Genomic DNA, 15,408 nt, shown 5'->3' with positions numbered 1-15,408 from the left:
GCTGCTGCTGTTATTGCTTGTTTCACTGCAGTGACAGTGAAGTCTCTTTAGTCTTTACATCAGTGGATTAATGTGTTTTAATAGGCTGTTTTTTCAGTTTTGTACATTAATATATGAAATAACTAAACTGACTCATTCTGTGATTTCTGAAAGATCAATAATATAAAATAAGGGAAATTACTGTACGCCACAGGCCAGAAATCATTTTATTGCATGAGTTCATTAATGATCATTTTTTTCTGAATGTTAATGTTTTTTTGTTTAAAAATACACTAATTTATAAAAACCACAAATGTCTTTGATTTATTGAGAGCAGGGGTCAGTTTCTGTCACCATAGATTATAGTGCAAGTTAAATCTACATGTTGGTTGTAGTTTAAACACTATGAAGAGTGCTTGACTAGCCCATTGTTTTAATGGTTTGTCATGAGTTTTTCCTTTAAATGACTCATTTCTTCTGTATTGTACAGGTGATGCAGGTTTAAAGCTGTCACAAGATGAATTGGATTGACCAGCACTGCTTCAGAGGCATCAGCAGCTGCACAGGTATGACACAGCATGCTGTCAGGGCATTCAGCCGCAAGCCTCCTCAAAGCAGCCTGCAAAGGTTCACAGGAGAGAGAGAGATGAACCTACAGCACATTCTACAAATCTCATCAGAAATTCTCGAAACAGGAAGTGCACTTTTTATATGGCAACCCTGCTGAAAAACAATGTGCTGGTTAGGTTGGTGTGACCCGTTTCCTCAACCTTCATCAGGCTTGCATTTCCACTGCTAGACGGGTACCAGTGGTGTGTGTGGTGTACAACAGTTTCAGTCGGGTCATTCCCGCTCAAGAAAATGTCTACAGTAAAGCTGTACGGGTCACTCGTATATCATATGAGCAGCACTTCTCACAACACAGACGCTTTACACGCATCAATACTGTATTAATGTTCATCACCAACCTTTCATCAACATGATTATAGCTGCAGATCAATCATAATAGCCTACTTTGTTTTTATTGCGCTTCACTCTCGAGTTTGTCTATTTCTGAAAGGATCGTATGTCAGAAGCACTTCAATAATCACACACACACACACACACGTTATTATAATTAGCTCAAGTTTCTTATTTTAAATATAGATGCGCAGCGAGCACAAGAGAGAAAGCGAAACCGCTTGCGCTTCAGACCTCTTGTAAAAGCTGGGGCGCAGGGCAGATTCTGCTCTTCTGCTTGGCTTTGTGGCTGTTCATCACTGTTTTCAATCGCCATGCTCTCGTGTTTGTTTGGGTTATTGTGATTGCTCACCTGATTCTTGTGTGCTCTGTTCCTTTTTTAAGTTGTGCTTCTCGTCATCTTTGCGGGTTCTTGAGTGTAGTTTCCTTTATTCCATAGGTTCCTGGAGGGCCGCAGCTCTGCACAGTTTTGCTCCAACACAGCTGATCTATATAATCCAGGTGTTCAAGACTGCTAGATCAGCGGTGTTTGATTAGGGTTGGTGCAGAGCTGCGGCCCTGAGACCTATGCTTTGTGTTTTTAGTGAGGTTAGAGCTCACTAATTATCCTTTTTCATTTGGTGTGGCTTTACTTTTATTTATTTGGCTAAGTTCAAGTAAATGATTTCTTTGATCCTACAGAGTTAAGCCTGAAATGATTCATTCTCCAGGAGTTTCATAAAGTCATTTGTTTTCCTTCTGTTTTAAGCAAGGTTGCCTTGTCTCAATTTAGTTTGGAGTTATAATCACTTATTCCTAGAATTAATTTTGTTTTGATAGCACATATTTTGACATTCATTTGAACATTTCTGCTCTGTAAGAATATAGGCACATGACACAAGTCAACACATGCATTTAATAATAATGAGTTACCAAACAGGCCACAAGAACTGAATCACTATTGTTCCTCTCGGCTGGGGAGCGACACAGCTCGATCAGACGTGGAACAACTGTGAAATAAAAGTAATAGACAAATTATATTATTGAATATCGCTTACAATCCAGATACAGTGCAAAAAGTGCAATGCAAATGACTGTGCATTATTAATATTGTCTAGATGTGCAGTCTTTCCTAATTAGAGGAGAACCATTGGGGTTAATCTATCATACTCTAGTGCTGATGATGATGATCTCTCGTACCCTTGAGCTGTCAATAATCTCGTCCCCTTGTCCTGTAAGTGTCAGTAATCTCGTGTTCTTGTCCTGTAAGTGTCGGTGATCTCGTGTTCTTGTCCTGTAAGTGTCTAATCTCGTACCCTTGCACTGTATGGCGGTCTGAGCGAGCAGTGGGTCTCTGCTAAGTCGAGCCAGTGTAACGGCTGCTTTCTGCTGAACTCGTTCACATGCGGCGCTCTCGATGGACTGGAGGATGACGGCTTCTCATTCAGTAACACCAGCAGCTGCTCGATTCCTAAAGCATTCGTTAAAACATTACAGATTGTTGATGAGCAGAAGAGTATTACTGTAATCTCTGGCGTACCCTTCTCCTCCAGGACGTCTGCGGTGCACTGCTCCAGCACAGACAGATTGGCCAGGATTGTCACGACCTGCACAGATTAAAACACGGTAAATGAACATCACTCACACACACACACACACACACACATAGCAAGAGAATACACACATAGATCTGCATGGACTGTCATGATCACACTGCTCTATATTATTTCCTAAATGAACAGAGCCACACAGACGAGGAAGAACAGCGAATCTGTGAAAGCAGCTACACACATGCCATATAAGTGTGGGGAACACAGCCATGTAAAGCCTGAGCGGTGTCTGCACTCATCAGCACCTGGTCTTTGGAGTAGGGTGTGTCGACGCGCTGGCGGTCCCTGCAGGCCTGGAGGAGGATGTGCACGGCGTTGAGCTGCAGCAGGATTTCACACGCCATGCTGTCAAAAAAGGTGATGTTAGCGAGCGCAGCGGAGGCCAGCAGAAACACCTCGCCGCAGGACGCGCTCTCACACAGATCTGCACACACAGATAAGGTACTGTCATACTTTCACTGTCTTCACATAGTTACTGGCTGAAATGAGCTCAGATTGGGCTGTTGAGCTTTACGGATGAGGGCTGTGACGATGTCCTGCATGCTCTCCAGAAAGCTGGACAGGTGTTGAGTGGAGCTGTGATGAGGAGACGTGATCTGGGCCATCACTGCTGCTGCCTCCGCTCGGGTGGCCTCCGCACACGCTCCGTCCGTCAGGATATCAGCCAGACACAGCAGCCCGTCCACCTGCCGACAGAAGACTGTTAGCCTGCGCTGATGTCGTACGGTGAGGACTATATATTACAGTATTCTACATTAGATGAGTCCGAACAGGAACTCATCTGTCAAAAAAGAACTCAGGATCAGTCTAAAATGAGCACGTCCACATTAACATACTGGGGGATATTTCAATGAACAGGGCGGCACGGTGGCGCAGTGGGTAGCAAGATCACATCACAGTAAGAAGGTCTCTGGTTTGAGTCTTAGCTGGGTCAGTTGGTGTTTCTGTGTGGAGTTTGCATGTTCTCCCCGTGTTGGTGTGGGTTTCCTCCGGGTGCTCCGGTTTCCCCCACAGTCCAAAAAAATGCACTATAGGGGAACTGATCAACCACACTGGCCGTAGTGTATGGGTGTTTCCCAGTGATGGGTTGCAGCTGGAAGGGCGTCCGCTGTGTAAAACATGCTGGAATAGTTGGTGGTTCATTACACTGTGGTGACCTGATTAATAAAGGGACTAAGTGTGTAAGACACACACACACACACACACACACACACACACACACGTGTTGATAGTTCATCAGTGAAGTTGTAAAAGCAATTGCACTTCATGACCACACGGTGGCACTGTCACAAACAGTGGAGCTCTCTAGCAGCAGCAAAAGAATGGCACTACATCATGACGAGCTCAACACGTGTCAGATATGAGTTACAGAGATTATGAATAATGGAAGCATTAGATATTCTAATATCACACTGTAATCAGAGTTATTCATGATGCAGCAGAAACAGAGTGTGGCAACTTGCATAAGAGCAGAACACAAGAGCACGACATGAGGAGCAGGACTTTACCTTCTCCAGCTGACTGATGCCCTCCTCAACACAGCAGATGGAGGCCACGGTGCGCAGAGCAGGAGCATACAGAGAGCTGAAGCAGTCCTGCCGGCAGATCTTCAGCAGCGCCACCACTGCACCCCCCTGCACACACACACAGCAGCGCTCACTGGAGTATATACTGTTGTTAACTGTCATGTTTACTGTGTATGCTGTTGTTTACTCTGTCATGTTTATGCTGTTGTGTTTTACTCTGTCATGTTTATGCTGTTGTGTTTACTCTGTCATGTTTATGCTGTTGTGTTTTACTCTGCCATGTTTATGCTGTTGTTGTTTTACTCTGTCATGTTTATGCTGTTGTGTTTACTCTGTCATGTTTATGCTGTTGTGTTTACTCTGTCATGTTTATGCTGTTGTATTTACTCTGTCATGTTTATGCTGTTGTATTTACTCTGTCATGTTTATGCTGTTGTTGTTTTACTCTGTCATGTTTATGCTGTTGTATTTACTCTGTCATGTTTATGCTGTTGTGTTTTACTCTGTCATGTTTATGCTGTTGTATTTACTCTGTCATGTTTATGCTGTTGTGTTTTACTCTGTCATGTTTATGCTGTTGTGTTTTACTCTGTCATGTTTATGCTGTTGTGTTTTACTCTGTCATGTTTATGCTGTTGTGTTTTATTCTGTCATGTTTATGCTGTTGTATTTACTCTGTCATGTTTATGCTGTTGTGTTTTACTCTGTCATGTTTATGCTGTTGTGTTTTACTCTGTCATGTTTATGCTGTTGTATTTACTCTGTCATGTTTATGCTGTTGTGTTTTACTCTGTCATGTTTATGCTGTTGTATTTACTCTGTCATGTTTATGCTGTTGTGTTTTACTCTGTCATGTTTATGCTGTTGTGTTTTACTCTGTCATGTTTATGCTGTTGTGTTTTACTCTGTCATGTTTATGCTGTTGTGTTTACACTGTCATGTTTATGCTGTTGTGTTTTACTCTGTCATGTTTATGCTGTTGTGTTTTACTCTGTCATGTTTATGCTGTTGTGTTTTACTCTGTCATGTTTATGCTGTTGTGTTTACACTGTCATGTTTATGCTGTTGTGTTTTACTCTGTCATGTTTATGCTGTTGTGTTTTACTCTGTCATGTTTATGCTGTTGTGTTTACTCTGTCATGTTTATGCTGTTGTATTTACTCTGTCATGTTTATGCTGTTGTTGTTTACTGTCATGTTTATGCTGTTGTTTACTGTCATTTTTATGCTGTTGTTGTTTACTCTGTCATGTTTATGCTGTTGTGTTTTACTCTGTCATGTTTATGCTGTTGTGTTTTACTCTGTCATGTTTATGCTGTTGTGTTACTCTGTCATGTTTATGCTGTTGTGTTTTACTCTGTCATGTTTATGCTGTTGTGTTTACTCTGTCATGTTTATGCTGTGTGTTTTACTCTGTCATGTTTATGCTGTTGTGTTTACTCTGTCATGTTTATGCTGTTGTGTTTACACTGTCATGTTTATGCTGTTGTGTTTACACTGTCATGTTTATGCTGTTGTGTTTTACTCTGTCATGTTTATGCTGTTGTTGTTTACTCTGTCATGTTTATGCTGTTGTTGTTTACTGTCATGTTTATGCTGTTGTTTACTGTCATTTTTATGCTGTTGTTGTTTACTCTGTCATGTTTATGCTGTTGTATTTTACGCTGTTGTGTTTTACTCTGTCGTGTTTATGCTGTTTTACTCTGTCGTGTTTATGCTGTTTACTCTGTCATGTTTATGCTGTTTACTCTGTCATGTTTATGCTGTTTACTCTGTCATGTTTATGCTGTTGTGTTTTACTCTGTCATGTTTATGCTGTTGTGTTTACTCTGTCATGTTTATGCTGTTGTATTTACTCTGTCATGTTTATGCTGTTGTATTTACTCTGTCATGTTTATGCTGTTGTGTTTTACTCTGTCATGTTTATGCTGTTGTTTACTCTGTCATGTTTATGCTGTTGTGTTTTACTCTGTCATGTTTATGCTGTTGTATTTACTCTGTCATGTTTATGCTGTTGTATTTACTCTGTCATGTTTATGCTGTTGTGTTTTACTCTGTCATGTTTATGCTGTTGTATTTACTCTGTCATGTTTATGCTGTTGTATTTACTCTGTCATGTTTATGCTGTTGTGTTTACACTCATGTTTATGCTGTTGTGTTTTACTCTGTCATGTTTATGCTGTTGTGTTTTACGCTGTTGTGTTTTACTCTGTCGTGTTTATGCTGTTTACTCTGTCATGTTTATGCTGTTTACTCTGTCATGTTTATGCTGTTTACTCTGTCATGTTTATGCTGTTTACTCTGTCATGTTTATGCTGTTGTGTTTTACTCTGTCATGTTTATGCTGTTGTATTTACTCTGTCATGTTTATGCTGTTGTATTTACTCTGTCATGTTTATGCTGTTGTGTTTTACTCTGTCATGTTTATGCTGTTGTTTACTCTGTCATGTTTATGCTGTTGTGTTTTACTCTGTCATGTTTATGCTGTTGTATTTACTCTGTCATGTTTATGCTGTTGTATTTACTCTGTCATGTTTATGCTGTTGTATTTACTCTGTCATGTTTATGCTGTTGTATTTACTCTGTCATGTTTATGCTGTTGTGTTTACACTCATGTTTATGCTGTTGTGTTTTACTCTGTCATGTTTATGCTGTTGTATTTACTCTGTCATGTTTATGCTGTTGTATTTACTCTGTCATGTTTATGCTGTTGTATTTACTCTGTCATGTTTATGCTGTTGTGTTTTACTCTGTCATGTTTATGCTGTTGTGTTTTACTCTGTCATGTTTATGCTGTTGTGTTTTACTCTGTCATGTTTATGCTGTTGTGTTTTACTCTGTCATGTTTATGCTGTTGTGTTTACACTCATGTTTATGCTGTTGTGTTTTACTCTGTCATGTTTATGCTGTTGTGTTTACTCTGTCATGTTTATGCTGTGTGTTTTACTCTGTCATGTTTATGCTGTTGTGTTTTACTCTGTCATGTTTATGCTGTTGTGTTTTACTCTGTCATGTTTATGCTGTTGTATTTACTCTGTCATGTTTATGCTGTTGTGTTTACACTGTCATGTTTATGCTGTTGTGTTTTACTCTGTCATGTTTATGCTGTTTACTCTGTCATGTTTATGCTGTTTACTCTGTCATGTTTATGCTGTTTACTCTCATGTTTATGCTGTTGTGTTTTACTCTGTCATGTTTATGCTGTTGTGTTTTACTCTGTCATGTTTATGCTGTTGTGTTTACACTCATGTTTATGCTGTTGTGTTTTACTCTGTCATGTTTATGCTGTTGTGTTTACTCTGTCATGTTTATGCTGTTGTTGTTTACTCTGTCATGTTTATGCTGTTGTTTACTGTCATGTTTATGCTGTTGTGTTTACTCTGTCATGTTTATGCTGTTGTTTACTGTCATGTTTATGCTGTTGTGTTTACTCTGTCATGTTTATGCTGTTGTGTTTTACTCTGTCATGTTTATGCTGTTGTTTTTACTCTGTCATGTTTATGCTGTTGTGTTTACTCTGTCATGTTTATGCTGTTGTGTTTACTCTGTCATGTTTATGCTGTTGTGTTTACTCTGTCATGTTTATGCTGTTGTATTTACTCTGTCATGTTTATGCTGTTGTATTTACTCTGTCATGTTTATGCTGTTGTTTACTCTGTCATGTTTATGCTGTTGTGTTTACTCTGTCATGTTTATGCTGTGTGTTTTACTCTGTCATGTTTATGCTGTTGTGTTTACTCTGTCATGTTTATGCTGTTGTTTTACACTGTCATGTTTATGCTGTGTGTTTTACTCTGTCATGTTTATGCTGTTGTGTTTACTCTGTCATGTTTATGCTGTTGTTTTACACTGTCATGTTTATGCTGTTGTGTTTTACTCTGTCATGTTTATGCTGTTGTTTTTACTCTGTCATGTTTATGCTGTTGTGTTTACTCTGTCATGTTTATGCTGTTGTTTTTACTCTGTCATGTTTATGCTGTTGTGTTTACTCTGTCATGTTTATGCTGTTGTTTTACACTGTCATGTTTATGCTGTTGTGTTTTACTCTGTCATGTTTATGCTGTTGTTTTTACTCTGTCATGTTTATGCTGTTGTTTACTCTGTCATGTTTATGCTGTTGTTTACTCTGTCATGTTTATGCTGTTGTTTACTCTGTCATGTTTATGCTGTTGTTTTACTCTGTCATGTTTATGCTGTTGTGTTTTACTCTGTCATGTTTATGCTGTTGTATTTACTCTGTCATGTTTATGCTGTTGTGTTTTACTCTGTCATGTTTATGCTGTTGTATTTACTCTGTCATGTTTATGCTGTTGTGTTTTACTCTGTCATGTTTATGCTGTTGTATTTACTCTGTCATGTTTATGCTGTTGTATTTACTCTGTCATGTTTATGCTGTTGTGTTTTACTCTGTCATGTTTATGCTGTTGTGTTTACACTCATGTTTATGCTGTTGTGTTTTACTCTGTCATGTTTATGCTGTTGTGTTTACACTCATGTTTATGCTGTTGTGTTTACTCTGTCATGTTTATGCTGTTTACTCTGTCATGTTTATGCTGTTGTTGTTTTACTCTGTCATGTTTATGCTGTTGTATTTACTCTGTCATGTTTATGCTGTTGTGTTTTACTCTGTCATGTTTATGCTGTTGTATTTACTCTGTCATGTTTATGCTGTTGTTGTTTACTCATGTTTATGCTGTTGTGTTTTACTCTGTCATGTTTATGCTGTTTACTCTGTCATGTTTATGCTGTTTTGTTTTACTCTGTCATGTTTATGCTGTTGTGTTTTACTCTGTCATGTTTATGCTGTTGTTGTTTACTCATGTTTATGCTGTTGTGTTTTACTCTGTCATGTTTATGCTGTTTACTCTGTCATGTTTATGCTGTTGTTGTTTTACTCTGTCATGTTTATGCTGTTGTATTTACTCTGTCATGTTTATGCTGTTGTGTTTACTCTGTCATGTTTATGCTGTTGTGTTTACTCTGTCATGTTTATGCTGTTGTGTTTTACTCTGTCATGTTTATGCTGTTGTATTTACTCTGTCATGTTTATGCTGTTGTATTTACTCTGTCATGTTTATGCTGTTGTGTTTACTCTGTCATGTTTATGCTGTTGTTGTTTTACTCTGTCATGTTTATGCTGTTGTATTTACTCTGTCATGTTTATGCTGTTGTTTACTCTGTCATGTTTATGCTGTTGTGTTTACTCTGTCATGTTTATGCTGTTGTGTTTACTCTGTCATGTTTATGCTGTTGTGTTTACTCTGTCATGTTTATGCTGTTGTATTTACTCTGTCATGTTTATGCTGTTGTGTTTACTCTGTCATGTTTATGCTGTTGTATTTACTCTGTCATGTTTATGCTGTTGTGTTTACTCTGTCATGTTTATGCTGTTGTTTACTCTGTCATGTTTATGCTGTTGTGTTTACTCTGTCATGTTTATGCTGTTGTGTTTACTCTGTCATGTTTATGCTGTTGTATTTACTCTGTCATGTTTATGCTGTTGTATTTACTCTGTCATGTTTATGCTGTTGTTTACTCTGTCATGTTTATGCTGTTGTGTTTACTCTGTCATGTTTATGCTGTTGTTTACTCTGTCATGTTTATGCTGTTGTTTTACACTGTCATGTTTATGCTGTGTGTTTTACTCTGTCATGTTTATGCTGTTGTGTTTACTCTGTCATGTTTATGCTGTTGTTTTACACTGTCATGTTTATGCTGTTGTGTTTTACTCTGTCATGTTTATGCTGTTGTGTTTTACTCTGTCATGTTTATGCTGTTGTGTTTTACTCTGTCATGTTTATGCTGTTGTGTTTTACTCTGTCATGTTTATGCTGTTGTTTTACACTGTCATGTTTATGCTGTTGTGTTTTACTCTGTCATGTTTATGCTGTTGTGTTTTACTCTGTCATGTTTATGCTGTTGTGTTTTACTCTGTCATGTTTATGCTGTTGTGTTTTACTCTGTCATGTTTATGCTGTTGTGTTTACTCTGTCATGTTTATGCTGTTGTGTTTACACTGTCATGTTTATGCTGTTGTGTTTTACTCTGTCGTGTTTATGCTGTTGTGTTTACTCTGTCATGTTTATGCTGTTGTGTTTTACTCTGTCATGTTTATGCTGTTGTGTTTACTCTGTCATGTTTATGCTGTTGTTGTTTACTGTCATGTTTATGCTGTTGTTTACTGTCATTTTTATGCTGTTGTTGTTTACTCTGTCATGTTTATGCTGTTGTGTTTTACTCTGTCATGTTTATGCTGTTGTGTTTTACTCTGTCATGTTTATGCTGTTGTGTTTTACTCTGTCATGTTTATGCTGTTGTGTTTTACTCTGTCATGTTTATGCTGTTGTGTTTTACTCTGTCATGTTTATGCTGTTGTGTTTACACTCATGTTTATGCTGTTGTGTTTTACTCTGTCATGTTTATGCTGTTGTGTTTACTCTGTCATGTTTATGCTGTTGTTGTTTACTGTCATGTTTATGCTGTTGTTTACTGTCATTTTTATGCTGTTGTTGTTTACTCTGTCATGTTTATGCTGTTGTGTTTTACTCTGTCATGTTTATGCTGTTGTGTTTTACTCTGTCATGTTTATGCTGTTGTGTTTTACTCTGTCATGTTTATGCTGTTGTGTTTTACTCTGTCATGTTTATGCTGTTGTGTTTTACTCTGTCATGTTTATGCTGTTGTGTTTTACTCTGTCATGTTTATGCTGTTGTGTTTACTCTGTCATGTTTATGCTGTTGTGTTTACTCTGTCATGTTTATGCTGTTGTGTTTACACTGTCATGTTTATGCTGTTGTTGTTTACTCTGTCATGTTTATGCTGTTGTTGTTTACTCTGTCATGTTTATGCTGTTGTGTTTTACTCTGTCATGTTTATGCTGTTGTTGTTTACTCTGTCATTTTTATGCTGTTGTGTTTTACTCTGTCATGTTTATGCTGTTGTTGTTTACTCTGTCATGTTTATGCTGTTGTATTTACTCTGTCATGTTTATGCTGTTGTGTTTTACTCTGTCATGTTTATGCTGTTGTGTTTTACTCTGTCATGTTTATGCTGTTGTGTTTTACTCTGTCATGTTTATGCTGTTTTACTCTGTCATGTTTATGCTGTTTACTCTGTCATGTTTATGCTGTTGTGTTTACTCTGTCATGTTTATGCTGTTGTGTTTACACTGTCATGTTTATGCTGTTGTGTTACTCTGTCATGTTTATGCTGTTGTGTTTTACTCTGTCATGTTTATGCTGTTGTGTTTTACTCTTATGTTTATGCTGTGTTTTACTCTGTCATGTTTATGCTGCTGTGTTTTACTCTGTCATGTTTATGCTGTTGTGTTTTACTCTTATGTTTATGCTGTTGTGTTTTACTCTGTCATGTTTATGCTGTTGTGTTTTACTCTGTCATGTTTATGCTGTTGTGTTTACACATGTTTATGCTGTTGTGTTTTACTCTGTCATGTTTATGCTGTTGTGTTTACTCTGTCATGTTTATGCTGTTGTATTTACTCTGTCATGTTTATGCTGTTGTATTTACTCTGTCATGTTTATGCTGTGTGTTACTCTGTCATGTTTATGCTGTTGTGTTTTACTGTCATGTTTATGCTGTTGTTTTTACTCTGTCATGTTTATGCTGTTGTTTACTGTCATTTTTATGCTGTTGTTTACTCTGTCATTTTTATGCTGTTGTTGTTTACTCTGTCATGTTTATGCTGTTGTGTTTACTCTGTCATGTTTATGCTGTTGTTTACTCTGTCATGTTTATGCTGTTGTTTACTGTCATTTTTATGCTGTTGTTGTTTACTCTGTCATGTTTATGCTGTTGTGTTTACTCTGTCATGTTTATGCTGTTGTGTTTACTCTGTCATGTTTATGCTGTTGTATTTACTCTGTCATGTTTATGCTGTGTGTTACTCTGTCATGTTTATGCTGTTGTGTTTTACTCTGTCATGTTTATGCTGTTGTTTTTACTCTGTCATGTTTATGCTGTTGTTTACTGTCATTTTTATGCTGTTGTTGTTTACTCTGTCATGTTTATGCTGTTGTTTTTACTCTGTCATGTTTATGCTGTTGTTTACTGTCATTTTTATGCTGTTGTTTACTCTGTCATTTTTATGCTGTTGTTGTTTACTCTGTCATGTTTATGCTGTTGAGTTTACTCTGTCATGTTTATGCTGTTGTTTACTCTGTCATGTTTATGCTCTTGTATTTACTCTGTCATGTTTATGCTGTTGTATTTACTCTGTCATGTTTATGCTGTTGTGTTTTACTCTGTCATGTTTATGCTGTTGTGTTTTATTCTGTCATGTTTATGCTGTTGTGTTTTATTCTGTCATGTTTATGCTGTTGTGTTTTACTGTCATGTTTATGAAATTGTGTTTACTCTGTTAAAGTGTAAAAGTGTTAGTGTGTTACACTGTGTTAAAGTGACAGTAAACGACAGTGTTAGAGTGACAGTGTTAAAGTGACAGAGTAAACGAAAGTGTTAAAGTGACAGTGTAAACGACAGTGTTAAAGTGACAGTGTTAAAGTGACAGAGTAAACGACAGTGTTAAAGTGACAGAGTAAATGACAGTGTTAAAGTGACTGCTAAAGTGACAGAGTAAACGAAAGTGTTAAAGTGACAGTGTAAACGACAGTGTTAAAGTGACAGTGTTAAAGTGACAGAGTAAACGACAGTGTTAAAGTGACAGTGTTAAAGTGACAGAGTAAATGACAGTGTTAAAGTGACAGTGTTAAAGTGACAGAGTAAACGACAGTGTCAAAGTGACTACTAAAGTGACACAGTAAACGACAGTGTCAAAGTGACTGCTAAAGTGACACAGTAAACGACAGTGTTAAAGTGACAGTGTTAAAGTGACAGAGTAAACGACAGTGTTAAGGTGACAGTGTTAAAGTGACAGAGTAAACGACAGTGTTAAAGTGACAGTGTTAAAGTGACAGAGTAAACGACAGTGTTAAAGTGACAGAGTAAACGACAGTGTCAAAGTGACTGCTAAAGTGACACAGTAAACGACAGTGTTAAAGTGACAGTGTTAAAGTGACAGAGTAAATGACAGTGTTAAGGTGACAGTGTTAAAGTGACAGAGTAAACGACAGTGTTTAAGATTATTGATGAGCAGAACAGCGGGACAACACACACACACACACACTCACACCATCATTTACGCAAGAGCGCAGCAGCTGTATTACTCATGTATAATACAGACTGTGTTCCTCAACATTATTAATTGTATGCGCGTGTTCGTGTGTATGCATGTGCGTGTGTGTGTGTTCTCCTATTTTCGCGATGATGCTGCAGAGCTGTGGTCCGTCTTGTGTCAGAGACAGCAGGTTGCTGATGGCGGTGCTGATGGTGAGAACATCATCCAAATCCTCAATCTGACGGATCAGAATCTGTGAAGAGGAGCTGGACATTAGCGCTCCGTCACACTGCTGAGTCTATTGATCGACACACAGGTTATTAAAGGGATGTGGATGTACAGGGAGATGTTGATGTGGACTGGATGAAGTGCGGCTGTGACTGTCCACATGGAAATAAAGAGAGGTGTTGATCAGTGCTGTGGGCACATCAGCTCTCTGATCTCAAATGATTGATCAGTCTATATTAAGTGTTTAGTTGGGTTTTCTGGACAGGTATCTACTGTTTAAATTGTGCCAGCTCAATATTTTGAGTCTGCAGGACTGGAATGTGAACAGATAAACCCTGATCCTCATCTGCTTTGTGTTTTCTCGTGTGCTCAACTTTTTTCTTCTTGTTATTATTTTCCTCTAATTGAGGCGACAGTGGAGCAGTGATTGTCTTAAACAGGACAGAGAGAGTGTTTGCCGCAGCTCGCTCTCTGCAACTCTCACATGGTCGCTGAGCAGGGCTGAGCCGGGTCCGTGTCTGGATGGGAGAGCGCATGGGAACACTGGGCTGCTGTTGGCAGGGGTGTTAGTGAGGCCAGCAGGGGGCGCTCAACATGCGGTCTGTGTTTGTCCTAATGCCCCAGTGTAGTGAAGGGGACTCTATACTGCTCAGTGAGTGTCGTCTTTCAGATGAGACGTTACACTGAGCTCCCGACTCTCTGTGCTCGCTAATAACCCCAGGATGTCCTTGGAAAAAGTGTAGGGGTTTCACCCTGGCTAAATCTGCCCCCTGGCCTCCTCAGCATCCCCATATCATACCTGGCTGCATCAGTCTGTCTCCTCTCCACCAATCAGCTGCTGTGTGTGTGTGCAGTCCTGTGCAATATGGCTCATACCTCATCCAGGTGATGCTGCACACTGCTGCTGGATGAGGAGACCACACCTCAATGTGTAAAGCGCTTGAGTGTCCAGAAAAGAGCTGTGTACATGTAGGGAACAATTATTACACAATGAGTGTAATGTGAAGTGACGCTGACAGCAGGGAGTGCGGATCCAAACGCAGGGTTTATTAGCAGGGTGGTCAGGTAATGGTCAACACACGGGCAAACAGATGCACAGAGGAGATGCAGAGCCACAGTCAAATAACAGGCAGATGATCAGGCAGGCAGGCAACATGAACAAACAAACAAACAAGGCGAGGGTCAAAAACAACAAGACAAGGCAAGGGGAACACACGGTCAGGTTCACAGAGCTGTATAACAACACTCAACAATGACAGTCTGAAAGTGTGTGTGTGTGTGTGTGTGTGTGTGTGTGTGTGTGTGCACGACTACTGGTTTCTGCTAATCGATTTCTTTTCAAAACTACTCGAGTTACTCAACTACCCGTGGTTCGAGCTACTAGTTAAAAACACAAAGAAATCCTTTTATTAAAACATTATTAATTTATTATTAATGTTTTCTTAATTCATATCTGAATGCATTGATTTCATAGCGCTAACATAAACTGTCAAAGCATTATATTAGTTTATAATGTTACAGAGTTATATTAAAATAAAAGCTGCACGCAACATTGTCATTTAACATCTGCGTCATGAGCTTGCGGATATGCGAAGCAAACTCATGTTCATCCTGTAATAATTAAGTTATTAAAGTAACTATTGTTTTTCAGCCGTAATGAGAACTAAGAAAAACTTAATTGTTAAACCAGTTCGGAAAGATAAAAATAGTTCTCGTCAACAATACAGCTGACCCGCAAACAAATAAATAACCTAAATTAATGAATAATGCATAAATAAAAAGCTGAAATTGAAAATACTAGAATATTTATAATACAAACGGAAAAAAAGAAAAAAGCTCGGCTAATTATTGCATTAATCACACATTTAATGTAGACTATAGAAAGCAAAAGTAGCCACACACGAAACCTAAAATGTGTCCTGAAAACTCATAACGCAGTGTTCATAACACTAATTACAGGATTAATGAAATTATTTTGAGCTAGGCTAAATCTC

General features: G+C 38.4%; 1 pseudogene; it reads right to left on the bottom strand.

The window, feature by feature from the left end:
- Window positions 1–193: 193 nt before the first annotated feature.
- The window catches only part of LOC101885209 (protein inscuteable homolog), a 16,889-nt pseudogene continuing 1,674 nt past the window's right edge, over window positions 194–15,408 (bottom strand).

This window comes from Danio rerio, chromosome 22, assembly GCF_049306965.1.
Source record: "Danio rerio strain Tuebingen ecotype United States chromosome 22, GRCz12tu, whole genome shotgun sequence".
NCBI classification, from domain to species: Eukaryota; Metazoa; Chordata; class Actinopteri; order Cypriniformes; family Danionidae; genus Danio; species Danio rerio.
This window is presented reverse-complemented; position numbering and strand designations above follow the sequence as displayed.